Source organism: Xenopus laevis, chromosome 7L, assembly GCF_017654675.1.
Source record: "Xenopus laevis strain J_2021 chromosome 7L, Xenopus_laevis_v10.1, whole genome shotgun sequence".
NCBI lineage: Eukaryota > Metazoa > Chordata > Amphibia > Anura > Pipidae > Xenopus > Xenopus laevis.
This window is the reverse complement of record NC_054383.1, coordinates 113,701,889-113,729,840: the sequence shown is the minus strand read 5'-3', so window position 1 is coordinate 113,729,840 and position 27,952 is coordinate 113,701,889. Positions and strand designations below refer to the sequence as shown.

The 27,952-nt window shown below is 42.3% G+C and overlaps 1 long non-coding RNA gene across 1 annotated transcript; it reads left to right on the top strand.

The window, feature by feature from the left end:
• Nucleotides 1-20,966: 20,966 nt before the first annotated feature.
• On the top strand, nucleotides 20,967-24,224 carry LOC121395616. Its single transcript, XR_005962594.1, has 3 exons — nucleotides 20,967-21,101; nucleotides 22,908-22,972; nucleotides 23,802-24,224. It is a non-coding gene; the product is annotated as an uncharacterized LOC121395616 (long non-coding RNA).
• The last annotated feature ends 3,728 nt before the right edge of the window (nucleotides 24,225-27,952 follow it).

Here is a 27,952-nt window from a genome sequence, read left to right as displayed (position 1 = left end):
ACAGCAGCAGAGCTGCAACAACAGCAGCAGCAAATGCCACAGCAGCAGGTGGCTGTGGGTCGCAGCAGCGGGGCAACTGGTTCCACGTAGGACTGTGCCCGATTTTTTTGCCACTGCTTCGCGACCATACGGTCGCAGCAGGCAGAGGCAGTGGTAGACTGGCTGACCCAGGCTACCTCATCTGCAGCAGGCACCAGTGAGCGGCAGGAGGTGGCATCACCTGCTAGCTCAGTGTGGGATGACACCCCATCCCTCTTATTTGATCCTGAGGTGGACTTGGGCCAGAACACCCTGGATCTTTTTGATGATCAGGCAGGAATGGGGGGGGCATTTCATGTCTGATGAAGAGGAGGAGGTGGTCATGTCACAGCCCACATCAATAGGGGATATTGGGCAGGGTCCCCTTATGGCAGGGCAGCAGGTTGCTGGTGTGGGGTCAGACACCAGCATGCTGGATGTGGGTATTGATGCCATGTATGATGCAGGGTCTGGTCTGGGGGAGGACGATGACAGGGACAGACCCTGGGAGCCGGCTCCAGAGGATAACAGCAGCAGTTCAGGGGGGAACTGTTTGTTGTTGATGAGGATGGAAGAGCCGGCTCCAACCGACCACTGCTAGGGGGGCAGGCAACAGGGGCAGCACTGCGCCTAGGTCCAAAGCCTATGTGCGGTACGGGTGGGGACCATCCTCAACCTCCACAAGCAGGCAGGCAGTGGCCCGCACTTCAGCAGTGTGGGCTTTTTTCACGTGCCAGGCAGAGGACCAGGCAAATAGCAGTGTGCCAGCTCTGCCGGGCAGAAGGTTCGAAGGGGGCAGGCAGGGTCAACATATGGGAACATCAGCTTTAAGTTCCCATATGAAACGTCATCACAGGATGACGTGGGAGGCAGCACCAAAGTGGCAGGGCACCGGGTGGCAGTGGTGCTCCTGTCCACCTCCTCCCATTCCTCAGGGAAGAGGTGCTAGCTCCCCAGACCCTGCAGCAGGTGAAGAGGATTCTGGGGCTCACAGTCGGAGGCAGCCACTGTGTAGCTCAGCCTCTTTCTGCAGCCTCCTCCTCCTCAATGCGGCCCCTGTCCCGCCAGGTTCCCTCCCCCAGTTCCTCAGCCGCAAGACGCTCTCTCTCCCCCAGCCACCCCAAGTGCAGAGGCTTAATGGCTGCCTGGCAAAGCTTCTGGCAGTGCAGCTGCTGCCCTAATCAGCTAGTCGAAGCAGCCCCCTTCCGACAGCTGATGGCTTTGCGCTGCCCCTAACTGGGCGGATCCCCAGCCGCCATTATTTTGCCAGGAAGGCCGTCCCTGCATCCACCAGCATGTTGGTTGAGAATGTGTCCCTGTCGCTGGATCATGCTGTTGGCGGCAGGGTGCACTGCACCACTGACACGTGGACCAGCAGGCATGGGCAGGGGAGGTACATAACCTACACTGCGCACTGGGTCACCCTCATGAGTGCTGGGGAGGGTGCAAGCCGGGGCGGCTTCCCCTCAGGCTACAGGTGCCTCCCCGTGGGGTACAGGGCAAAACCCCACATGTCCACCTCCTCCTCCTCCACTATGGATGAGCCACCCCTGAAGCGTCCCCGCAGCTACGCTTCAGTGCAGCACAGGCGATGTCAGGCTGTGCTGCAACTCCTCTCCCTGGGCGAGAGGAGTCATACTGCACCTGGAGCTCAATGGCTGCCTTCCAGACTCAGGTGCAGCGGTTGGTTCACTCCCCGCCAGCTCCAAGCAGGTAATATTGTTTGCGACAACGGTCGCAACCTGCTGGCCGCCATCCGCCTAGGGCACCTGACCCACATGCCTTGCTTTGCACATGTCCTCAACCTTGTGGTGCAGCGCTTCCTCAAGAGCTACCAAGGGTTGGGTGACATGCTTGGAGAAGGTACGTAGGGTATGTGCCCATTTTCGCAGGTTCCCCACCGCCAGCGCGTCTTTGGCACGGATGCAGCGGCAGCATAGTCTGCACCCCACCGGCTCATCTGTGACCTGGCGACGCGCTGGAATTCCACCCTGCACATGGTGGAGCGCCTCGTAGAGCAGCGCTGGGCGGTCAGCAATTACTGCTGGAGCACAGTGCCAGGGGTATCAGGGGGCAGATTTGGGGTACTTTAGTGCAGCGCAGTGGCAGCAAATGAGGCAGCTCTGCCCAAGTACTTCCCCCTTTGAGCAGGCGACACGCTTTGGTTAAGCATGGGGACATGCGTGTCTAGCGATTGTCATACCCCTGGTGATTCCTCCTCATAGCGCCAACGTTGAACTGGGCTGCTAGAGGAGGGTGACGTGGCCTGAGGAGGAGGAGGAGGAGAGTAGGCCCCGTAGGCAGGCAGAGGGGGGGCTGAGGAGGAGATGGTGCCGATGAGGGGTGAGGGAGAGGAGGACTGGGTTGGCCCTGCGCAGCCTGGGGAGCAAGGGCACATGCCAACAACCACCCAGCTATTGTCCGCGGCTGGGAGGGTACAAAGGGGCAGGTGAGCCAGATGACCTGCTGCATCTGGAGGGCAGTAAGAAGAGTGTTTGGTCGGGGGCACCTCTTTTAACATGGCTGCCATATGCAGACTCTGCCTCCGAAGCGATCCCCCGGGTCTGTTTCTCTCAAAGACCGGGAGGATTTATTGGGGTGGCTATTTAGCTTGCCCACGTACAAGGGAAAGGTTGGGGAGTTCCTTTTGTCCCCAGCCAGAGAGAGGGAGATGGGTCAATTGAGGAAATGGGCTCTGTGGCTCAAAATTAGTGAGGCTTCCAGTCCTGACAGTTTCTTCTAGGCCTCCACTACTCCACAACACCACAGAGACGGGGGCCTAGCAGCAGCAGCAATCCGTCCAACGGAGCGGAGTCTCATGGGTGTGTGGAAGAGCTTTTTTTCGAGCTCAACGGCAGCAGCAGGCCCAGTCAGCAACCAAAGCCCACCACCAGCAGCGGGTGGAGCATATGGTGGCTACTACATTGGGGTCAGTCAGCGTGCAGGATGTCCATTCGCCCTGACGATGACCCTGCATTATTGGGTCTCGAGGCTGCGACCAGTGGCCAGAACTGGCACAGTACGCTCTGGAGGTGCTGGCTTGCCCCCTGCCAGTGTCCTGTCAGAGCGTGTCTTCAGTGCGCAGGTGGGGTGGTCACTTGGAGAAGCCGGACACGGCTATGCCAACTGGCAGCGTGGATAAGCTGACATTCATTAAATGAAATGAGGCATGGATAAGGGGGATATCCAAGTGCCCATTGCAGACAGCAGAGACTAGCCTCCTCTCCTCCTTCTCCTCATAGCTTTATCTCCTCTCTCCATTGCTGGCCCTGACTCTGACTCCTTCATGGTATGGCCCATTCCCATCTGTCTGCACCTGCTGCCCTTGCTGCTTGCTGCTGCTGCTGTGCTGTCGCCTGCTACTAGCCCTAGAGTATGTGCTGTGGCTGCATTGTCTGCAATTTTTTATGGTGGGGGCCTATAAAAGCTCCTCTGCTATCGTAGATACTACTGGCTGCATTGTCGCAATTTTTTTAGTAGTTGGGCCTAACTGGCCTCTAAATATGTTTCCTTCGATACTGCCACATTGTTGGCTAATTTCTTCTGGTTGAGGTCCTAACATGGCTTTCTAAAATGTTTCTACGAAACAATACTGCCACATTGTTGCTTTAATTTCTTCTGGTTGAGGCCTACATGGTTCTAAATATGTTGCTTATAATTTTGCCGCTAAGTTGGCTAATTTCTTCTGGTTTGAGGCTAAATGGCTTCTAAAAATGTTTCTTTGATACTGCACATTGTTGGCTAATTTTCTTCTGGTTGAGGCCTAACATGGGCTTCTAAATATTTTTCTTACAATTTTGCGACTAATGTCTTCTGTTTGGGGCTGCCTCATTTAATTTTCCTTTCCTTTTGGGGCCCCCCTCTATATTAGTTGATTAAAAGTTACCAAGTTACAAAAATGACTGTTTGCTGCCACTGTGTTGCTACTAATGCTCGTTTTTGGCAAAAGTCTTCTCTGTTTGGGGCTGCCTCATTTATTCTTCTGGCTCTAATATAGAGTTGATTGAATTTACAACAGAACTGTTTGTTGCCGCTGCTGTTGCTAACTATGCCTCATTTATTTGGAAACGTCTTCTGTTTGGGGCTGCCTCAAATTTTAATTCTTCTGGCTCTAATATAGAGTTGATTGAAATTTTACACAATGGACTGTTGTTGCGTGCTGTTGCTAACTCAAATGCTCATTATTTGGCAAACGTCTTCTGTTTGGCGGCTGCCTCATTTAATTCTTCTGGCTGTCTAATATTGAGTTTTGATTGAAATTTCAACATGACTGTTGGTTTGCGCTGCTGTTGCTACTAATGCCTCATTATTTGGCAAACGTAATCTTCTGTTTTGGGGCCTGCCTCATTTAATTTTCTGGCTTACTATTGAGTTGATTTGAATTTACAACATGAACTGTTGGTTGCGCTGTGTTGCTACTAATGCCTCATTATTTGGCAAACGTCTTTCTGTTTGGGGCCTGCCTCATTTAAGTTCTTCTGGGCTCTAATATTGAGTTGATTAAAAGTTTACAGTTAACAAAATGAGATGTTGCTGCCACTGCTGTTGCTATTATTGCCTCGTCTATTTAGGCAAAAAGTCCTTCTTCTGTTTGGGGCCTGCCTCATTTAATATTCTGGCTCTATATAGAGTTGATTGGAAATTTACAACATGACTGTTGTTGCCTGCTGCTGTTGCTACTAATGCCTCATTATTTGGCCAACGTCTTCTGTTTTGGGGCCTGCCTCATTTATATTCTTCTGGCTCTAATATGAGAGTTTTATTAAAAGTTACAACATGCTGTTTGTTGCGAGGCTGCTTTGCTACTAAATGCCTCATTATTGGCAAAACTCTGGTGGTGTTCTTAATCAAGGCTCCTACTGCTGTTGCTGACACTCAACTGCTGTTGTCGGCAATGTTTTTTTTGTAGCTTTGAGGCCTATCTGGTTCTAAAAATGTTTTCTTCGAATACTGGCCTACATTGTTGGCTAATTTCTTCTGCGGGTTTGAGGCTATCATGGCTTCTAAGAATGTTTTTTTTTCGAATACTGCATATTGTTTGGCTAATTTCTTCTGGGGTTTGAAGGCCTATCATAGCCTTCTAAATAGGTTTGCTTGTAATTTTGTGCCGCTAACGTTGGCTTAATGTCTTCTGTGGTTGAGCTATATGGCTTTAAAAATGTTTCTCTTGCGAATACAGCCCATTGTTTGGCTAATTTCTCTTCTGGGGGTTGAGGCTGCCTTCATTTATCTTCTGGCTCTAATAAAATTGCATTACAACAATGCTTGTGCTGTGGTTGTCCAAATGTATACCACATGCCTCCCTGTTACATTTTTTAGAGCACTCCTATTCATTTCAAGAAAGAATATGACAGAGGCAAAGGACTTTTGGCCGCAGTCGTTTCAGGGGTAATAATAGTGTGAATACATTTGACAACCAAGCAGCAAGCATTGTTGTAATGATTTTATTAGAGCCAGAAGAATTAAATGAGGCAGGCCTCAACCCCCAGAAGAAATTAGCCAAACAATGGGGCTGTATTCGAAGAAACATTTTTAGAAGCCATGATAGGCCTCAACCACCAGAAGACATTAGCCAACTTAGCGGCAAAATTACAAGCAACCTATTTAGAAGCCATGATAGGCCTCAACCCCAGAAGAAATTAGCCAACAATATGGCAGTATTCGAAAAACATTTTTAGAAGCCATGATAGGCCTCAACCCCCAGAAGAAATTAGCCAACAATGTGGCAGTATTCGAAGAAACATTTTTAGAAGCCATGATAGGCCTCAACTACAAAAAAAATTGCCGACAATGCAGCAGTAGTGTCAGCAACAGCAGTAGGAGCCTTGATAGACACCCACCAGAGTTTTGCCAAATAATGAGGCATTAGTAGCAACAGCAGCGGCAACAACAGTCATGTTGTAACTTTTAATAAACTCTATATTAGAGCCAGAAGAATTAAATGAGGCAGCCCCAAACAGAAGACGTTTGCCAAATAATGAGGCATTAGTAGCAACAGCAGCGGCAACAACAGTCATGTTGTAAATTTCAATCAACTCTATATTAGAGCCAGAAGAATTAAATGAGGCAGGCCCAAACAGAGAAGACTTTTGCCAAATAACGAGCATTAATAGCAACAGCAGTGGCAGCAACAGTCATTTTGTAACTTGTAACTTTTAATCAACTCAATATTAGAGCCAGAAGAATTAAATGAGGCAGGCCCCAAACAGAAGACGTTTGCCAAAATAATGAGGCATTAGTAGCAAACAGCAGCGGCAACAACAGTCATGTTGTAAATTTCAATCAACTCAATATTAGAGCCAGAAGAATTAAATGAGGCAGGCCCCAAACAGAAGACGTTTGCCAAATAATGAGGCATTAGTAGCAACAGCAGCGGCAACAACAGTCATGTTGTAAATTTCAATCAACTCAATATTAGAGCCAGAAGAATTAAATGAGGCAGGCCCAAACAGAAGACGTTTGCCAAATAATGAGGCATTAGTAGCAACAGCAGCGGCAACAACAGTCATGTTGTAAATTTCAATCAACTCTATATTAGAGCCAGAAGAATTAAATGAGGCAGGCCCCAAACAGAAGACGTTTGCCAAATAATGAGGCATTAGTAGCAACAGCAGCGGCAACAACAGTCATGTTGTAAATTTCAATCAACTCTATATTAGAGCCAGAAGAATTAAATGAGGCAGGCCCCAAACAGAGAAGACTTTTGCCAAATAACGAGGCATTAGTAGCAACAGCAGTGGCAGCAACAGTCATTTTGTAACTTGTAACTTTTAATCAACTCAATATTAGAGCCAGAAGAATTAAATGAGGCAGGCCCCAAACAGAAGACATTAGCCGCAAAATTGTAAGAAAAATATTTAGAAGCCATGTTAGGCCTCAACCAGAAGAAATTAGCCAACAATGTGGCAGTATTCAAAGAAACATTTTTAGAAGCCATGTTAGGCCTCAACCAGAAGAAATTAGCCAACTTAGCGGCAAAATTATAAGCAACATATTTAGAAGCCATGTTAGGCTCAACCAGAAGAAATTAGCCAACAATGTGGCAGTATTCGTAGAAACATTTTTTAGAAGCCATGTTAGGCCTCAACCAGAAGAAATTAGCCAACAATGTGGCAGTATTCGAAGAAACATATTTAGAGGCCATGTTAGGCCTCAACTACTAAAAAAATTTGCCGACAATGCAGCAGTAGTATCTACGATAGCAGTAGGAGCTTTGATAGGCCCCACCATAAAAAATTGCAGACAATGCAGCACAGCAGCAGTACTACTAGGGCTAGTAGCAGGCTACAGCAGCAGCAGCAGCAGCAGCAAGGGCAGCAGGTGCAGACAGATGGGGAATGGGCAATACCACTGAGGAGGAGAGTATGGGCAGCAATGGAGAGAGGAGGATAAATCTATGGAGGAGAAGGAGGAGAGGAGGCTAGTCTCTGCTGTCTGCAATGGGCACTTGGATATCCCCGCTTATCCATGCCTCATTCATTTTAATGAATGTCAGCTTATCCACGCTGCCAGTGGATAGCCGTGTCCGCTTCTCAGTGACCACCCACCTGCGGCACTGAAGACACGCTCTGACAGGACACTGGCAGGGGGCAAGCCAGCACCTCCAGAGCGTACTGTGCCAGTTCTGGCCACTGGTCGAGCCTCGAGACCCAATAATGCATGGGGTCATCGTCAGGGCGAATGGCATCCTGCACGCTGACTGACCCCATGTAGTCAGCCACCATATGCTCCACCCGCTGCTGGTGGTGGCTTTGGGTGCTGACTGGGCCTGCTGCTGGCCGTTGAGGCTCGAAAAAGCTCTTCCACACACCATGAGATCTCCGCCCTTGCTGCTGCTGCTGCTGCTAGGCCCCCGTCTCTGCTGGGTGTGTGGAGTAGTGGAGGCCTGAGAAGTGTCAGACTGGGGGAAGGCCTCCACTAATTTTGAGCACAGAGCCTTCCTCAATTGACCCATCCTCCTCTCTCTCTGGCTGGGTACAAGGAACTCCCCCACCTTTCCCTTGTACCGTGGGTCAAGCAAAGTAGCCACCCAATAATCCTCCCGGTCTTTGATAGAACAGACCCGGGGATCGCTTCGGAGGCAAGTCTGCATATGGGCAGCCATGTAAAAGAGGTGCCCCCGACCAACCTCTTCTTGACTGCCCTCCAGATGCAGCAGGTCATCTGGCTCGACCTGCCCCTGCTCTGTACCCTCCAGCCGCGGACAATAGCTGGGGTGGTTGGGTGGCATGTGCCCTGCTCCCCATGCTGCGCAGGCACCCAGTCCTCCTCTCCCTCATCCTCCTCATCGGGCACCATCTCCTCCTCAGCCCCCTCTGCCTGCCTACGGGGCCTACTCCTCCTCCTCCTCCTCAGGCACGTCACCCTCCTCTAGCAGCCCATCCAACGTGCGCTTGAGGAGGAACACCAGGGGTATGACATCGCTAAGACACGCATTGTCCCTGCTAACAAAGCGTGTCGCCTGCTCAAAGGGGGCAAGTACTTGGCAGAGCTGCCTCATTTGCTGCCACTGCTCTGCACTAAAGTACCCCAAATCTGCCCCTGAGTACCCCTGGCACTGTGCTCCAGCAGGTAATTGCTGACCGCCCAGCGCTGCTCTACGAGGCGCTCCACCATGTGCAGGGTGGAATTCCAGCGCGTCGGCAGGTCACAGATGAGCCGGTGGGGTGGCAGACTATGCTGCCGCTGCATCCGTGCCAAAGACGCGCTGGCGGTGGGGGACCTGCGAAAATGGGCACATACCCTACGTACCTTCTCCAGCATGTCACCCAACCCTTGGTAGCTCTTGAGGAAGCGCTGCACCACAAGGTTGAGGACATGTGCAAAGCAAGGCATGTGGGTCAGGTGCCCTAGGCGGATGGCGGCCAGCAGGTTGCGACCGTTGTCGCAAACAATATTACCTGCTTGGAGCTGGCGGGGAGTGAACCACCGCTGCACCTGAGTCTGGAAGGCAGCCATGAGCTCAGGTGCAGTATGACTCCTCTCGCCCAGGGAGAGGAGTTGCAGCACAGCCTGACATCGCCTGTGCTGCACTGAAGCGTAGCTGCGGGGACGCTTCAGGGGTGGCTCATCCATAGTGGAGGAGGAGGAGGTGGACATGTGGGGTTTGCCCTGTACCCCACGGGGAGGCACCTGTAGCCTGAGGGAGCGCCCCGGCTTGCACCCTCCCCAGCACTCATGAGGGTGACCCAGTGCGCAGTGTAGGTTATGTACCTCCCCTGCCCATGCCTGCTGGTCCACGTGTCAGTGGTGCAGTGCACCCTGCCGCCAACAGCATGATCCAGCGACAGGGACACATTCTCAACCACATGCTGGTGGATGGCAGGGACGGCCTTCCTGGCAAAATAATGGCGGCTGGGGATCCGCCAGTTAGGGCAGCGCAAGCCATCAGCTGTCGGAAGGGGGCTGCTTCGACTAGCTGATAGGGCAGCAGCTGCACTGCCAGAAGCTTTGCCAGGCAGCCATTAAGCCTCTGCACTTGGGGGTGGCTGGGGGAGAGAGGCGTCTTGCGGCTGAGGAACTGGGGAGGGAAACCTGGCGGGACAGGGGCCGCATTGAGGAGGAGGAGGCTGCAGAAGAGGCTGAGCTACACAGTGGCTGCCTCCGACTGTGAGCCCCAGAATCCTCTTCACCTGCTGCAGGGTCTGGGGAGCTAGCACCTCTTCCCTGAGGAATGGGAGGAGGTGGACAGGAAGCACCACTGCCACCCGGTGCCCTGCCACTTTGGTGCTGCTCCCACGTCATCCTGTGATGACGTTTCATATGGGAACTTAAAGCTGATGTTCCCATATGTGACCCTGCCTGCCCCTTCGAACCTTCTGCCGGCAGAGCTGGCACACTGCTATTGCCTGGTCCTCTGCCTGGCACGTGAAAAAAGCCCACACTGCTGAAGTGCGGGCCACTGCCTTGCCTGCTGTGGAGGGTTGAGGATGGTCCCCACCCGTACGCACATAGGCTTTGGACCTAGGCGCAGTGCTGCCCTGTTGCCTGCCCCCCCTAGCAGTGGTCGGTGGAGCCGGCTCTTCATCCTCATCAACAACAAACAGTTCCCCCCCTGAACTGCTGCTGTTATCCTCTGGAGCCGGCTCCAGGGTCTGTCCCTGTCATCGTCCTCCCCAGACCAGACCCTGCATCATACATGGCATCAATACCCACATCCAGCATGCTGGTGTCTGACCCCACACCAGCAACCTGCTGCCCTGCCATAAGGGGACCCTGCCAATATCCCCTATTGATGTGGGCTGTGACATGACCACCTCCTCCTCTTCATCAGACATGAATGCCCCCCCCATTCCTGCCTGATCATCAAAAAGATCCAGGGTGTCTGGGCCCAAGTCCACCTCAGGATCAAATAAGAGGGATGGGGTGTCATCCCACACTGAGCTAGCAGGTGATGCCACCTCCTGCCGCTCACTGGTGCCTGCTGCAGATGAGGTAGCCTGGGTCAGCCAGTCTACCACTGCCTCTGCCTGCTGCGACCGTATGGGTCGCGAAGCAGTGGCAAAAAAATCGGGCACAGTCCTACGTGGACCAGTTGCCCCGCTGCTGCGACCCACAGCCACCTGCTGCTGTGGCATTTGCTGCTGCTGTTGTTGCAGCTGCTGCTGCTGTTGTTGCAGCTGCTGCTGCTGTTGTTGTTGCAGCTGCTGTTGCAGCTGCTGCTGTGATGGCAGCTGCTTTGATGGCAGCTTGTGCTGCGACTGATTTACAGTGCCCAGACTGGGCATGGCACATGGCTGTTGTGGGGTTGGATGCCCACGGCCAGCACCACGGCCTCTTCCTCGGCCACCCCTCCCTATCCCACCCTTCTTCCCACCACCACACCACACCACCCATCCCTAACCCACCCTTCTTTCCACCACCACCACCACCCATCCCCCCTCTCCCACGGCCCGTCATATTGGGCAACTAAACTTAAAAAAAAAAAATATATATATAAGGGGGGGGTTTGGATATTTCGGGGAAGGAAAGGAGAAAAAAAAACCCTCAACTAAATCCCCTCAGCAGAAGTGTGTACCCACAAGGAGTACACACACCAGCACAGACAAAGACAAAGACAGTTAGCCCTAAAAAGGGCTATTGGGTGGTGAGCAGGCAAGCAGAAGAGGGAAAACAGTAAACTGAAATCCACAACCTCCACTTGCACTGACTCAGAAAAAAAAAAAGCTCTCTACACAATCTCCACTAGCTAAATCACACACAAATCTCTCACTATCCTGCTCTCTCTACCTCTACCAGAAACGCCACGAGTAATGGCCGCCTCTGCAGCTCCTTATATAGCCAGTGGGTTGGCTCAGGGATGGCTCACATCTTATTGGCTGCTGTGGGTGATGTTTAGTTTGTCGCGCGTCTTTTTGTTTTGACGCGCATTAGCGGCGTCGCGGCTCGTCGCGCGACGAAAATTTCGACGCGCGGCGAAACGAGTCGCGAGGCGAATTTTTGCCGCAATTTCGCGAAAAATTCGCCCGCGGCGAAACGCAGAAATTCGCCGCGAATTTAACCATGGCGAATTTATTCGCCCATCCCTACTTATAACAAGAATGTAGTAAATCATTTATAAATATGATAAAGATGCCATTCTTGCCTAACGAACTGTAATGGATAACGGATCATCTAGAGATATAGCTGTACGACTACCTGGCTAAAATCCTTGTAAGCTCCACATATTAGCGAGAACAAGTTAACAAACACACTGAAAAAGTAAATAAAGGTAGACTAGTTGGTATGGTATTCTTTCTGTTTATTTGACATTATGTAATTTTATTAAATAAAAAATGGATAACATAATATACTGATGATGACATGTTAACAGTGAAAGGGGCATTGTGTGTACCCATAGTATGCAATGTTCTTATGCAATTGATGTAAACTTGATTTTATCCAATAAAAATCCAAGTTACAAAAAAAAAAGGAAATAGAGCATTATAATAATCTAATAGATCTGTACTAACTACAGTCTATATTATATTTTATTATACCTACAGTACTTGTTTTATGTTATTTGATTTTACTCATTTGTATTACTTCTAAACATTAATCTAATTGTGTCCTACAGTACTTAGTTTCACAAAAAAATCCTATGTATAGGTACAACTTATGACCATGTCTGGTCCATTTGTTTCTTAGAACATAGATTTTTTGCTGCATGTTATGTTTGTTGGGAGGATTTTATCTGAACAATCTCATTTTATTAGTTTGTACTTATGTTTAGGTTGATAATTCAGTTGTCTATCTGAAGCACTTGAAGGTCAACGCTATTTACTCAATGAGTAGTGTTGGTAAATGAGGTGGGGCATAGTTTTGTCATTCATTCACCTTCTAAATTTATTTAAGTTCATTAAGGGGCAGATTTATCAAGGGTCGAAGTAAAAATTCAAATTCAAGTTTTTTTATGGCCAAAACTATCAAATTTGACTAGGGAATTGTTAAAATTCGATTCAAGATTTTTTTAAATTCTAATTAGATTTTCAAAATTTATCATACACTGGCTTGTTAAAAACTTGAATTAGACTATTCACCACCTTAAACCTGCCAAATTGCTGTTTTAATCTATGGAGGATGCACTGGAATCAGTTTGGAGTTGTTTGCAGCCTTCTTGACATTTGATGTTTTTTTCGGAAAAAAACTTGAATCAAAATTGATTCGAGTTTGCTATTCACCCGAATATCAAAAATTAGATTTTTTTAAAAAATTGCAGTTGGTCGAATTCCGAGTTCATGGGATTTCATGGGAGTTTATAATAACTCCCATGAACTCGAAATTCGAGCCTTGATAAATCTGCTCCTAAGTATAAGTCCAAACGATGCTCTTCCCATCTGTCTGCGTTATTCAGAATCATAACGCAGTGAATATATCAGTTATTATGGGAAGAAAAAAAAAGAGAATACAGTAAGCCAAATAAATTAGGCTTGTATTAAATATGTATTCTGCCTATACCTGAATTTGCATAATTTCTTTGTATTTTATTTTAAAAACGAATGGGGTTTATTTTACATTTGCTACTCTATCCTTAAATTAGGATAGTTTGGTAGCATTTTGTTTATTTAGTTGGTGGACTGAAGTTTAGTGAAATTTTATCATTGGGGGCAGCCAGATTTCATTGGATCAAACATTATTTATACCCTGCACAGCAAATTTGTGAGCTATTAGTGAGTGAGACATTATCAATAAGTTTGTAGTGTACATCAGTAATTAAGAGTAGGGATGCACCTAATTCACTATTTTGGATTTGGCCGAACCCCCAAATCCTTCTCGAAAGATTTGGCCAAATACTGAATCCGAAACCCTAATTTACATATGCAAATTAGGGGTGGGTAATGGAAAGCATTTTTTACTTCCTTGTTTTGTGACAAAAATTTCTGACACAATTTCCCATTCGGATTCGGTTCGTCCGGGCAGAAGGATTCGAATCCGAATCCTGCTGTAAAAGGCCGAATCCTGACCGAATCCCAAACCGAATCCTGGATTCGGTGCATCCCTAATTAAAAGTGCATGAGAGAAGAGTTAAGCTGACCAAACATGCCTAGATTTGGTAAGACAATTTGTCTAATTTAAACGATAATGCCTTACTATCTGCATGTATGGCAAGTTGTAAGGCTAGTCAGGCCATCAATCCTGCAATGTTTGTAGCTCATGATCTTTGTAGATCAATTCATTGTCTGTTGGCTAAAAGAAACAGAAGAGGAGATGCCTTTCCTAACCTCTAAAGGTAACCATACACATTGTTTGTTAATGGTCCATACAGCTTACAGGATTGTTACCATGCAGTTTGGCCATGTGTATGGTTACCTTTAAAGACTGAGAAAGGTTGCCAGGTTTTGTGGACTGAGAACATAAACTTGGATTTGGGGGTGGGCTTTAACTGTAGGTTTAAAGGTCTGGAGGCCCTTGAAATGTTAAGTAGTGGAAGAAGAGGCATCTGCATGAGTGTGCCAGTAGTGTTCATGAGTGGAATCCATTTAGACATGGGGGATTCACAGAGAAATGTGTTGCTGTAAGTGTCCTATAAGTGATGAGTGCAAGGATGAGTATTTTGGTCATTTCCTGTGCAAGGGATGGTAAATGTTCCTAGACTGTATCCAGGATTTTGTGAATATACATAATATGTAGAGAGTAAAAAGGAGGGCAAACTAGTCTTTCCTTATGTGCAAAAGTGTACAATATGCGGATCTGAAATAAGTCTCATCAATGTTTTTGTTGATCTTTAAATCTTTTATACCAATGGTTTTATTGTTCTATGTGTACATACAGTATCCCACTGTTCATTATGTAGGGAAAGGTTGTCTTAGGGGCAGATTTATCAAAATGTGAGCTTAATAAATAAAAACTCATCCACGTTCTATTCATTTCTGAGGACTTTCAGAACCATATTTATCAAATGGGAAGTTCAACCTTTCTCCCATTGATAAATACAATTCTAAAAATACGATAGGAATAGAATAAATAGAATGTGCGTGAGTTTTTACTTACTAAGCTCTAATGTCACATTTTAATAAATATGCCGTTAAGTTTGTGATAGTTGAATCAGATACCCAAAACATTGTCCCATTTCAAAAAGCCTTCGTTTCAGACCTGTCCCAACTCACTTCTAAAAGGCAAAATGTACATGAGGCTTCTTTAAGTATTGTCTGGGGAAATTAAGATCTTTTTTGACTTGTCATTTTGTTCTGATGAGAAGATCAGTATATAGAGTGTTCTAACCCCCCAGCTTGTGCACTCCATTGTGCACTAGGAACAGGGGTGAATGGATTGACTCTCCAGTGCTGGGAATAATCTAGAAAACAAAACATGAGAACAAAATCTGTTTCATACAATTAAGGCCTCAACTACACGAGCGTTTTTAATCGGCGCAACGCCCGGACGACAAAACGCATGAGACAAATCGTATGGAGCCGCACGTGTCAAAATTTAATTGGACTGAATGAAAAGTCGCAGGTAAGAACTACACGGTCCGACTGTCTGATGAAGATGCTGCTTACTGCGTCCACAGACGTGTCGCGATATAATGTAGTTCTTACATGCAACTTTTCATTCATACAAATTAGATTTTTGATGCCTACATCTCCATCTGATTTGTTGCATGCATTTTGTCGCTAGGTTTATATCACCAACTCGAATTTGTATGTGAGATTTATCTGGACGCTGGAAACAGTTCTAATTTGAAAATTTGCCACCTAAAACCTGCCAAGTTAATTTATAAGTCAGTGGCAGCGGTCCCTTGAACCATTTGAAGATTTTAGTTGTCTTCTTGATATTCAAATTTGTCTTTGGAGGAAAACTTGATTCAAATTAGATTTGTATTCAATAACAATTTTAGGGTCAGTCCTATTCAATCGAATATTAAGACATTCGAGTTTTTTCATAAATAACCTCCCATTCGAATTTATTAGGAAAAAAAAAATCACATAACTTCCAAATTTGACCTGTGATAAATTTGCCCCTAAGTGTAGGAGCTTTTATTTTCAATAAGTAGAAAATATCATGGTAAAAAGATAATAATGCTGCTTAGCAAAAAGTCTTCTAATCATACAATCATGCAGAGAAGCAATAACTTATTTGTTATGTAAGTGAAAGCTCCTATTAACAACAACAAAAATAATTACCTGGATTATTATCTGGGAGTTTTCCTCAAATTATTATAAACATTATTATGAGGGAATTGAAGTTCCTGTTTATTTGAGAAATAGAAATACATATTACCTTTATATACTTTCATATGTACTTTACATCAAGCAAATATTTAAGAAAAATGAATATTTTTTTTTGTAATTTTTATACATATTAAAACATCCACATTACTGTTATGCTTTTTTATATAGTACTGACATATTTCTCAGAACAGAGATTACACATGGAAACCACACATTTGGTGCAGGCACACAGAGAAGCTCCAGAACTATATTTAAATGGCATTTATGGGGGAGTGTGAGAAAATTCAGCAGCAGGAAAATATCCACAATTTAAAATCGTATGCCTCTGTCCAAACAAATGTTTAATTTTTTCAAAAATTTAATATAGCTTTTGCAAACCAGAAAATTGTTTAGCAACCAATTCCGATAAAGGAAGAAAGATTGCAAATGATATAGTTTGCACCACTAAAATGTACAACACACAATTAATATTAAAATTGCAATAACAGTCTAATAAAGAATATTACATTGTCAAATGCAAACTTTTGTTCTGATTTGTACAAAACTTGGCAGGGTTCCTAACTCTACTGCTAATGTGGAAACAAGAATCTGCTCCAGGGATGTCTGGCACACTGGGAGGTAAGGTAAATGCTGGTGTGGTGCTTACAGTTTTTTCTGGTGTTGTTGCCTCCTACCAGGAGCACTAGCCCGAAGAAAATAATTACCCATTTATTTTATCGGGGTTGACTAACATTTTGGCACCCCACAGTGAAATTTGCTTTACATGTCCATTAAGCATAAAGCTTTTATACAGGTCATGGAACTCTGAGGTATTATTATGTGTACAATAACACAAAGAGATAACACTTTACAGATACAAGCAATAACATATCAGGGAAGTAGATAAACAAGGGGTCATTTACAACGCAGTGTGCAAAGTGTAAAAAAGGGTCAGAAAAAACCCGTTGGATTCAGAACACTTCACACATCCATTCATGCAACTCTCACAAGTAACACCTGTATCTAGGAGTTGCATGACACATTGGATAATCCTATCACAGTAACTACACAGAATCTACACCTCTGTGAATTTCTTTAGATGTCACCTCTTTGAAGAGTTACAATGTGCCATTGTGATTGGATTAGTGGAAGAGTTTATATGCCGAGAACTTCCCACACCAGTCAGTTGAACTGAAGAAGCTGCTCGGATGAGTAGTGAAACGTCTTCATTGATTACTCAGCAAGTCCAGTTGTTTTTTTTTTTGTTTTGTTTTTTTAATTACTTATATTAGATATATCATGACCTGGATGGGGAGGGATGTAGACAGCCCCCAAACCAACCCCCTAATTTGTTCTACATTCAGATGCATATATTAGGGAGTGTCAGCTGCATTGGGGCTATTTATGTACCTCCTGTTTATGCACCTCCTGACACTGCTTTCTGCACCAAATGCAGTGGTTACACTTTTTCTTCATTACAGAGACTCCAACTTCCACAAATCCAGTATATTTGAAAATACAGCGGCCCAAGCTCCAAAACACTTATGACCGTGTCATGAAGATTCAAAGGTACAGACTGCTCCTGTTGCCTCTCTGAAAAACTGGGAAAGGTCAATGCATGTCTGTTTGTGCTCATTTTACAGCCAATCAGGTTATATAAAAATCAGTGGTTATTCTTAGATCATGCTGAGAAGTGATTACTAGTTGGAAGTAATAACTAATTGGTGAGTTTAATGAAATGTCTACTAGAACTTTAAAATGGAACATTATAAATAGGAATTCTGTTCAAAACGTGTCTCATAATCTATCTCTGAAAGGATCTTTTAATCCCTAAATCTTCATTTTCCTCCACCTATGTTTCTAATTTATCTGTCTAATGACTTTCCTTTTGGCTTTCTTAAAGCACTGTCCAACACTGAAGGATATGTAAACCTTGAAACAAAACTGATATAAAAATATAAAAAGCAATTTTGCACTAATTATTTATATTATTTTTAGTTTCAGAGCTATTTCAACTACCAAAATAATGAATCCACCCGCCAGTCAGTTCCTGTAAATGTACAAGACTTATACCTTCAGGAGGAAAACAGAGAAATGTTCTATTGTTGCTTGTCTCAGGAAGGAGATGGGAAATGGGCATCTGAGGTTTATCTTTCCTGAGCCAAGCAACATCAGAACACTTCTCTGCTTTCCTGTAGGTATACTGTATGAACTGACTGGCAGTGGTGTGGTGTTACAAAATATATTGGCAGTTAATAAAACTTAAGTAGCTTCTGAAATGAAAACAAAATAAAAAAGTTAATGTAAATTGAAAAAAGTGCTTAGATAAGCACAGTTAGCACTTTTACATTTCATTTTTTTAAAGGTTTACCTATCCTTTAATTACGCTAAGGAAAAAATGGAAATTCAAATATTTTCAAATTCAAGTTTTCCAACGTCAAACTAGTTGTTATTGAGGTTTCTTTAATGAAAAAAGAACTTGAATATTCAAATGAAAACATTTTGCAGCTAAAACCTAGGAAGGTTCTATAAGTTCAATGGTAAAGTTATTTCCAACATTCAATCTTTTTTAGAAGTTGAGTTTTATTTAAAAGCTGACTTTGTAAAAATGAATGGAACAATAGGATTTTAATTGGTTGCAAATGAAAGCACTGGAGTTTTTCTGATTCAAGTTTTTATATATTATACTTATTATAGGGGTTGAGAAACAACTACTTATTCGTGAAAAAAAAGTTCAAGTTAATGCAAGTTTTTTTCTTCATAAGTTTTAAATTTGAAAATTAGTAAATTGGCCTCCCATTCTTCCTTCTTCTCTCTTTTCCCTTTGATTGTAACATTTGACCAAACTATAAATATTTCTTGCTCAGGAAAACAAGATCATAAAATATCTTCTCACATTGGAACTGTTCTCATTGTGAATGAGACTTTTATTTTCTACAGATAATTTTTTATGTAACAGATCTTACAAACATATACCAAAAATGCTGAGAAGTGATTACTAGTTGGAAGTAATAACTAATTGGTGAGTTTAATGAAATGTCTACTAGAACTTTAAAATGGAACATTATAAATAGGAATTCTGTTCAAAACGTGTCTCATAATCTATCTCTGAAAGGATCTTTTAATCCCTAAATCTTCATTTTCTCCACCTATGTTTCTAATTTATTCTGTCTAATGACTTTCCTTTTGGCTTTCTTAAAGCACTGTCAACACTGAAGGATATGTAAACCTTGAAACAAAACTGAATATAAAAATATAAAAAGCAATTTTGCACTAATTATTTATATTATTTTTAGTTTCAGAGCTATTTCACTACCAAAATAATGAATCCACCCGCCAGTCAGTTCCTGTAAATGTACAAGACTTATACCTTCAGGAGGAAAACAGAGAAATGTTCTATTGTGCTTGTCTCAGGAAGGAGATGGGAATGGGCATCTGAGGTTTATCTTTCCTGAGCCAAGCAACATCAGAAACACTTCTCTGCTTTCCTGTAGGTATACTGTATGAACTGACTGGCAGGTGGTGGTGGTGTTACAAAATATATTGGCAGTTAATAAAACTTAAGTAGCTCTGAAATGAAAAACAAAATAAAAAAGTTAATGTAAATTGAAAAAGTGCTTAGATAAGCACAGTTAGCACTTTTACATTCATTTTTTAAAGGTTTACCTATCCTTTAATTACGCTAAGGAAAAAATGGAAATTCAATATTTTCAAATTCAAGTTTTCCAACGTCAAACTAGTTGTTATTGAGGTTTCTTTAATGAAAAAAGAACTTGAATATTCAAATGAAAACATTTTGCAGCTAAAACCTAGGAAGGTTCTATAAGTCAATGGTAAAGTTATTTCCAACATTCAATCTTTTTTAGAAGTTGAGTTTTATTTAAAAGCTGACTTTGTAAAAATGAATGGAACAATAGGATTTTAATTGGTTGCAAATGAAAGCACTGGAGTTTTTCTGATTCAAGTTTTTTATATATATATACTTATTATAGGGGTTGAGAAACAACTACTTATTCGTGAAAAAAGTTCAAGTTAATGCAAGTTTTTTTCTTCATAAGTTTTAAATTTGAAAATTAGTAAATTGGCCTCCCATTCTTCCCTTCTTCTCTCTTTTCCCTTTGATTGTAACATTTGACCAAACTATAAATATTTCTTGCTCAGGAAAACAAGATCATAAAATATCTTCTCACATTGGAACTGTTCTCATTGTGAATGAGACTTTTATTTTCTACAGATAATTTTTTATGTAACAGATCTTACAAAACATATACCAAAAATGCAGTTTTCCATGCAGTAAGATTGAAGTTTATTATTTGCAAACTTGGGTCAAAGTATTGGGCCTTGGTAGCAAAACAGGACATGGGACTGATCAGCCAAACATATTAGGACAATGAGTCTATTGTAGAAACTTGGACTTGGATCAGCCCAATATCGGGCAGCACAAGGTGAGTGGATCTAAAGGTGTATAGCTTTAGTGGGAATTTGTCTCATTATGGAGGTTGTTTACTAAAATCCAAATTTATCTCATTGTCCCAATAGAAAAAAGCTCGACCAAACTCCCATCCCTGATTTTGCCTTATTTATTACTACATTAACTTGATTTAGGGGCCGATGCATCAAGGGTCGAATATCGAGGGTTAATTAACCCTTGATATTCGACTGGGATTTTGCGCAAAATACTTCGAACGAACGATCAAAGGAATAATCGCGCGATCGAACGATTAAATCCTTCGAATAGAACGATTCGAAGGATTTGAATCCAACGACCAAAAAAACTTAGCCAAGCCTATGGGGACCTTCCCCACTTTAAGGTGGCAAACTAGGGGGTCGAAGTTTTTTCTTAAAGAGACAGTACTTCGAATATCGAATGGTTGAATAGTCGAACGATTTATAGTTGAATCCTTCGATTCAAAGTCGAAGTCGAAGGTCGAAGGTCGAAGTAGCCCATTCGATGGTCGAAGTAGCCCAAAAAACTTTTACTTCGAATCCTTCACTCGAGCTTGGTGAATTGGCCCCTTAATGTGATCGGTAAAAAACTCGGAAAAATTCTAAAACCCAAATTGCACAATTTTTTCTGACCTTTTTCCTGAAGAGCTAGAGTTTTGAATCTTCCCAAAAACTCCAAAAGATTTTCAGGCTAAACCCTCCATTGACCACGATACCTTCAATTTGGGATGGGTACTTCTACCACTGACTTAGACAGGACCTCAACAGCTTTCGGATTCTGCTTTTTGCAGCATTGCGGTATAATAAATCTCGAAAAATTCAAGTTTGCTTTATTCCATGAAAAATTTGAGTTTTGCCCCAAAAATCTCACCAGAAAGATTAAAGGTTTAATAAATAATCCCCTATGTGTAACTGATTGTACCACAGATTTTTAAGATTAACTGAATTGGATTGTTTATCTGACAGGGGAATTTGGCAGGAAATAAGTCTCAGGAATCCAGCTATCAGGTACATTCTTTATAATATTTTATGGCAATTACTTTATTATTTTATGGCAATCATAATGCATATGTTTTCTCTACCTTTATAAGTGTTCCAAAGAAGGAAGTTCCAGAAGTGGGAAATACCAGACATAGCTGGATAAGGAGAGGCACATTCAGGACGTACAGTGAACAAAATATTTAAACAGAATGAGGCCATGTACAGAATAATGTACATAGTGTTATAATATAATCCCTTTCCTTAAAACACCCTTCTCTTCTGTTGCTGAGCACTATGCAGTTGCAATGCTGTAGGTGTAATTTACTTACTGAAGAGGTGCAAGTGTGAGCCCCTTATTGCTTATTGACAGAGCACTAGTGCCCTCTGAATTGCTGGTCTCTGCACTGATCAAAAATCCACTGCATTTGGTGCAGAAAGCAGTGTCAGGAGGTGCATAAACAGGAGGTACATAAATAGCCCCAATGCAGCTGACACTCCCTAATATATGCATCTGAATGTAGAACAAATTAGGGGGTTGGTTTGGGGGCTGTCTACATCCCTCCCCATCCAGGTCATGATATATCTAATATAAGTAATTAAAAAAACAAAACAAAAAAAAAAACAACTGGACTTGCTGAGTAATCAATGAAGACGTTTCACTACTCATCCGAGCAGCTTCTTCAGTTCAACTGACTGGTGTGGGAAGTTCTCGGCATATAAACTCTTCCACTAATCCAATCACAATGGCACATTGTAACTCTTCAAAGAGGTGACATCTAAAGAAATTCACAGAGGTGTAGATTCTGTGTAGTTACTGTGATAGGATTATCCAATGTGTCATGCAACTCCTAGATACAGGTGTTACTTGTGAGAGTTGCATGAATGGATGTGTGAAGTGTTCTGAATCCAACGGGTTTTTTCTGACCCTTTTTTACACTTTGCACACTGCGTTGTAAATGACCCCTTGTTTATCTACTTCCCTGATATGTTATTGCTTGTATCTGTAAAGTGTTATCTCTTTGTGTTATTGTACACATAATAATACCTCAGAGTTCCATGACCTGTATAAAAGCTTTATGCTTAATGGACATGTAAAGCAAATTTCACTGTGGGGTGCCAAAATGTTAGTCAACCCCGATAAAATAAATGGGTAATTATTTTCTTCGGGCTAGTGCTCCTGGTAGGAGGCAACAACACCAGAAAAAACTGTAAGCACCACACCAGCATTTACCTTACCTCCCAGTGTGCCAGACATCCCTGGAGCAGATTCTTGTTTCCACATTAGCAGTAGAGTTAGGAACCCTGCCAAGTTTTGTACAAATCAGAACAAAAGTTTGCATTTGACAATGTAATATTCTTTATTAGACTGTTATTGCAATTTTAATATTAATTGTGTGTTGTACATTTTAGTGGTGCAAACTATATCATTTGCAATCTTTCTTCCTTTATCGGAATTGGTTGCTAAACAATTTTCTGGTTTGCAAAAGCTATATTAAATTTTGAAAAAATTAAACATTTGTTTGGACAGAGGCATACGATTTTAAATTGTGGATATTTTCCTGCTGCTGAATTTTCTCACACTCCCCCATAAATGCCATTTAAATATAGTTCTGGAGCTTCTCTGTGTGCCTGCACCAAATGTGTGGTTTCCATGTGTAATCTCTGTTCTGAGAAATATGTCAGTACTATATAAAAAAGCATAACAGTAATGTGGATGTTTAATATGTATAAAATTACAAAAAAAATATTCATTTTTCTTAAATATTTGCTTGATGTAAAGTACATATGAAAGTATATAAAGGTAATATGTATTTCTATTTCTCAAATAAACAGGAACTTCAATTCCCTCATAATAATGTTTATAATAATTTGAGGAAAACTCCCAGATAATAATCCAGGTAATTATTTTTGTTGTTGTTAATAGGAGCTTTCACTTACATAACAAATAAGTTATTGCTTCTCTGCATGATTGTATGATTAGAAGACTTTTTGCTAAGCAGCATTATTATCTTTTTACCATGATATTTTCTACTTATTGAAAATAAAAGCTCCTACACTTAGGGGCAAATTTATCACAGGTCAAATTTGGAAGTTATGTGATTTTTTTTTTCCTAATAAATTCGAATGGGAGGTTATTTATGAAAAAACTCGAATGTCTTAATATTCGATTGAATAGGACTGACCCTAAAATTGTTATTGAATACAAATCTAATTTGAATCAAGTTTTCCTCCAAAGACAAATTTGAATATCAAGAAGACAACTAAAATCTTCAAATGGTTCAAGGGACCGCTGCCACTGACTTATAAATTAACTTGGCAGGTTTTAGGTGGCAAATTTTCAAATTAGAACTGTTTCCAGCGTCCAGATAAATCTCACATACAAATTCGAGTTGGTGATATAAACCTAGCGACAAAATGCATGCAACAAATCAGATGGAGATGTAGGCATCAAAAATCTAATTTGTATGAATGAAAAGTTGCATGTAAGAACTACATTATATCGCGACACGTCTGTGGACGCAGTAAGCAGCATCTTCATCAGACAGTCGGACCGTGTAGTTCTTACCTGCGACTTTTCATTCAGTCCAATTAAATTTTGACACGTGCGGCTCCATACGATTTGTCTCATGCGTTTTGTCGTCCGGGCGTTGCGCCGATTAAAAACGCTCGTGTAGTTGAGGCCTTAATTGTATGAAACAGATTTTGTTCTCATGTTTTGTTTTCTAGATTATTCCCAGCACTGGAGAGTCAATCCATTCACCCCTGTTCCTAGTGCACAATGGAGTGCACAAGCTGGGGGGTTAGAACACTCTATATACTGATCTTCTCATCAGAACAAAATGACAAGTCAAAAAAGATCTTAATTTCCCCAGACAATACTTAAAGAAGCCTCATGTACATTTTGCCTTTTAGAAGTGAGTTGGGACAGGTCTGAAACGAAGGCTTTTTGAAATGGGACAATGTTTTGGGTATCTGATTCAACTATCACAAACTTAACGGCATATTTATTAAAATGTGACATTAGAGCTTAGTAAGTAAAAACTCACGCACATTCTATTTATTCTATTCCTATCGTATTTTTAGAATTGTATTTATCAATGGGAGAAAGGTTGAACTTCCCATTTGATAAATATGGTTCTGAAAGTCCTCAGAAATGAATAGAACGTGGATGAGTTTTTATTTATTAAGCTCACATTTTGATAAATCTGCCCCTAAGACAACCTTTCCCTACATAATGAACAGTGGGATACTGTATGTACACATAGAACAATAAAACCATTGGTATAAAAGATTTAAAGATCAACAAAAACATTGATGAGACTTATTTCAGATCCGCATATTGTACACTTTTGCACATAAGGAAAGACTAGTTTGCCCTCCTTTTTACTCTCTACATATTATGTATATTCACAAAATCCTGGATACAGTCTAGGAACATTTACCATCCCTTGCACAGGAAATGACCAAAATACTCATCCTTGCACTCATCACTTATAGGACACTTACAGCAACACATTTCTCTGTGAATCCCCCATGTCTAAATGGATTCCACTCATGAACACTACTGGCACACTCATGCAGATGCCTCTTCTTCCACTACTTAACATTTCAAGGGCCTCCAGACCTTTAAACCTACAGTTAAAGCCCACCCCCAAATCCAAGTTTATGTTCTCAGTCCACAAAACCTGGCAACCTTTCTCAGTCTTTAAAGGTAACCATACACATGGCCAAACTGCATGGTAACAATCCTGTAAGCTGTATGGACCATTAACAAACAATGTGTATGGTTACCTTTAGAGGTTAGGAAAGGCATCTCCTCTTCTGTTTCTTTTAGCCAACAGACAATGAATTGATCTACAAAGATCATGAGCTACAAACATTGCAGGATTGATGGCCTGACTAGCCTTACAACTTGCCATACATGCAGATAGTAAGGCATTATCGTTTAAATTAGACAAATTGTCTTACCAAATCTAGGCATGTTTGGTCAGCTTAACTCTTCTCTCATGCACTTTTAATTAGGGATGCACCGAATCCAGGATTCGGTTTGGGATTCGGTCAGGATTCGGCCTTTTACAGCAGGATTCGGATTCGAATCCTTCTGCCCGGACGAACCGAATCCGAATGGGAAATTGTGTCAGAAATTTTTGTCACAAAACAAGGAAGTAAAAAATGCTTTCCATTACCCACCCCTAATTTGCATATGTAAATTAGGGTTTCGGATTCAGTATTTGGCCAAATCTTTCGAGAAGGATTTGGGGGTTCGGCCAAATCCAAAATAGTGAATTAGGTGCATCCCTACTCTTAATTACTGATGTACACTACAAACTTATTGATAATGTCTCACTCACTAATAGCTCACAAATTTGCTGTGCAGGGTATAAATAATGTTTGATCCAATGAAATCTGGCTGCCCCCAATGATAAAATTTCACTAAACTTCAGTCCACCAACTAAATAAACAAAATGCTACCAAACTATCCTAATTTAAGGATAGAGTAGCAAATGTAAAATAAACCCCATTCGTTTTTAAAATAAAATACAAAGAAATTATGCAAATTCAGGTATAGGCAGAATACATATTTAATACAAGCCTAATTTATTTGGCTTACTGTATTCTCTTTTTTTTCTTCCCATAATAACTGATATATTCACTGCGTTATGATTCTGAATAACGCAGACAGATGGGAAGAGCATCGTTTGGACTTATACTTAGGAGCAGATTTATCAAGGCTCGAATTTCGAGTTCATGGGAGTTATTATAAACTCCCATGAAATCCCATGAACTCGGAATTCGACCAACTGCAATTTTTTAAAAAAATCTAATTTTTGATATTCGGGTGAATAGCAAACTCGAATCAATTTTGATTCAAGTTTTTTTCCGAAAAAAACATCAAATGTCAAGAAGGCTGCAAACAACTCCAAACTGATTCCAGTGCATCCTCCATAGATTAAAACAGCAATTTGGCAGGTTTAAGGTGGTGAATAGTCTAATTCAAGTTTTTAACAAGCCAGTGTATGATAAATTTTGAAAATCTAATTAGAATTTAAAAAAATCTTGAATCGAATTTTAACAATTCCCTAGTCAAATTTGATAGTTTTGGCCATAAAAAAACTTGAATTTGAATTTTTACTTCGACCCTTGATAAATCTGCCCCTTAATGAACTTAAATAAATTTAGAAGGTGAATGAATGACAAAACTATGCCCCACCTCATTTACCAACACTACTCATTGAGTAAATAGCGTTGACCTTCAAGTGCTTCAGATAGACAACTGAATTATCAACCTAAACATAAGTACAAACTAATAAAATGAGATTGTTCAGATAAAATCCTCCCAACAAACATAACATGCAGCAAAAAATCTATGTTCTAAGAAACAAATGGACCAGACATGGTCATAAGTTGTACCTATACATAGGATTTTTTTGTGAAACTAAGTACTGTAGGACACAATTAGATTAATGTTTAGAAGTAATACAAATGAGTAAAATCAAATAACATAAAACAAGTACTGTAGGTATAATAAAATATAATATAGACTGTAGTTAGTACAGATCTATTAGATTATTATAATGCTCTATTTCCTTTTTTTTTTGTAACTTGGATTTTTATTGGATAAAATCAAGTTTACATCAATTGCATAAGAACATTGCATACTATGGGTACACACAATGCCCCTTTCACTGTTAACATGTCATCATCAGTATATTATGTTATCCATTTTTTATTTAATAAAATTACATAATGTCAAATAAACAGAAAGAATACCATACCAACTAGTCTACCTTTATTTACTTTTTCAGTGTGTTTGTTAACTTGTTCTCGCTAATATGTGGAGCTTACAAGGATTTTAGCCAGGTAGTCGTACAGCTATATCTCTAGATGATCCGTTATCCATTACAGTTCGTTAGGCAAGAATGGCATCTTTATCATATTTATAAATGATTTACTACATTCTTGTTATAAGTAGGGATGGGCGAATAAATTCGCCATGGTTAAATTCGCGGCGAATTTCTGCGTTTCGCCGCGGGCGAATTTTTCGCGAAATTGCGGCAAAAATTCGCCTCGCGACTCGTTTCGCCGCGCGTCGAAATTTTCGTCGCGCGACGAGCCGCGACGCCGCTAATGCGCGTCAAAACAAAAAGACGCGCGACAAACTAAACATCACCCACAGCAGCCAATAAGATGTGAGCCATCCCTGAGCCAACCCACTGGCTATATAAGGAGCTGCAGAGGCGGCCATTACTCGTGGCGTTTCTGGTAGAGGTAGAGAGAGCAGGATAGTGAGAGATTTGTGTGTGATTTAGCTAGTGGAGATTGTGTAGAGAGCTTTTTTTTTTTCTGAGTCAGTGCAAGTGGAGGTTGTGGATTTCAGTTTACTGTTTTCCCTCTTCTGCTTGCCTGCTCACCACCCAATAGCCCTTTTTAGGGCTAACTGTCTTTGTCTTTGTCTGTGCTGGTGTGTGTACTCCTTGTGGGTACACACTTCTGCTGAGGGGATTTAGTTGAGGGTTTTATTTTTTTCTCCTTTCCTTCCCCGAAATATCCAAACCCCCCCCTTATATATATATTTTTTTTTTTTAAGTTTAGTTGCCCAATATGACGGGCCGTGGGAGAGGGGGGATGGGTGGTGGTGGTGGTGGTGGGAAGAAGGGTGGGTTAGGGATGGGTGGTGGTGGTGGTGGTGGGAAGAAGGGTGGGATAGGGAGGGGTGGCCGAGGAAGAGGCCGTGGTGCTGGCCGTGGGCATCCAACCCCACAACAGCCATGTGCCATGCCCAGTCTGGGCACTGTAAATCAGTCGCAGCACAAGCTGCCATCAAAGCAGCTGCCATCACAGCAGCAGCTGCAACAACAACAGCAGCAGCTGCAACA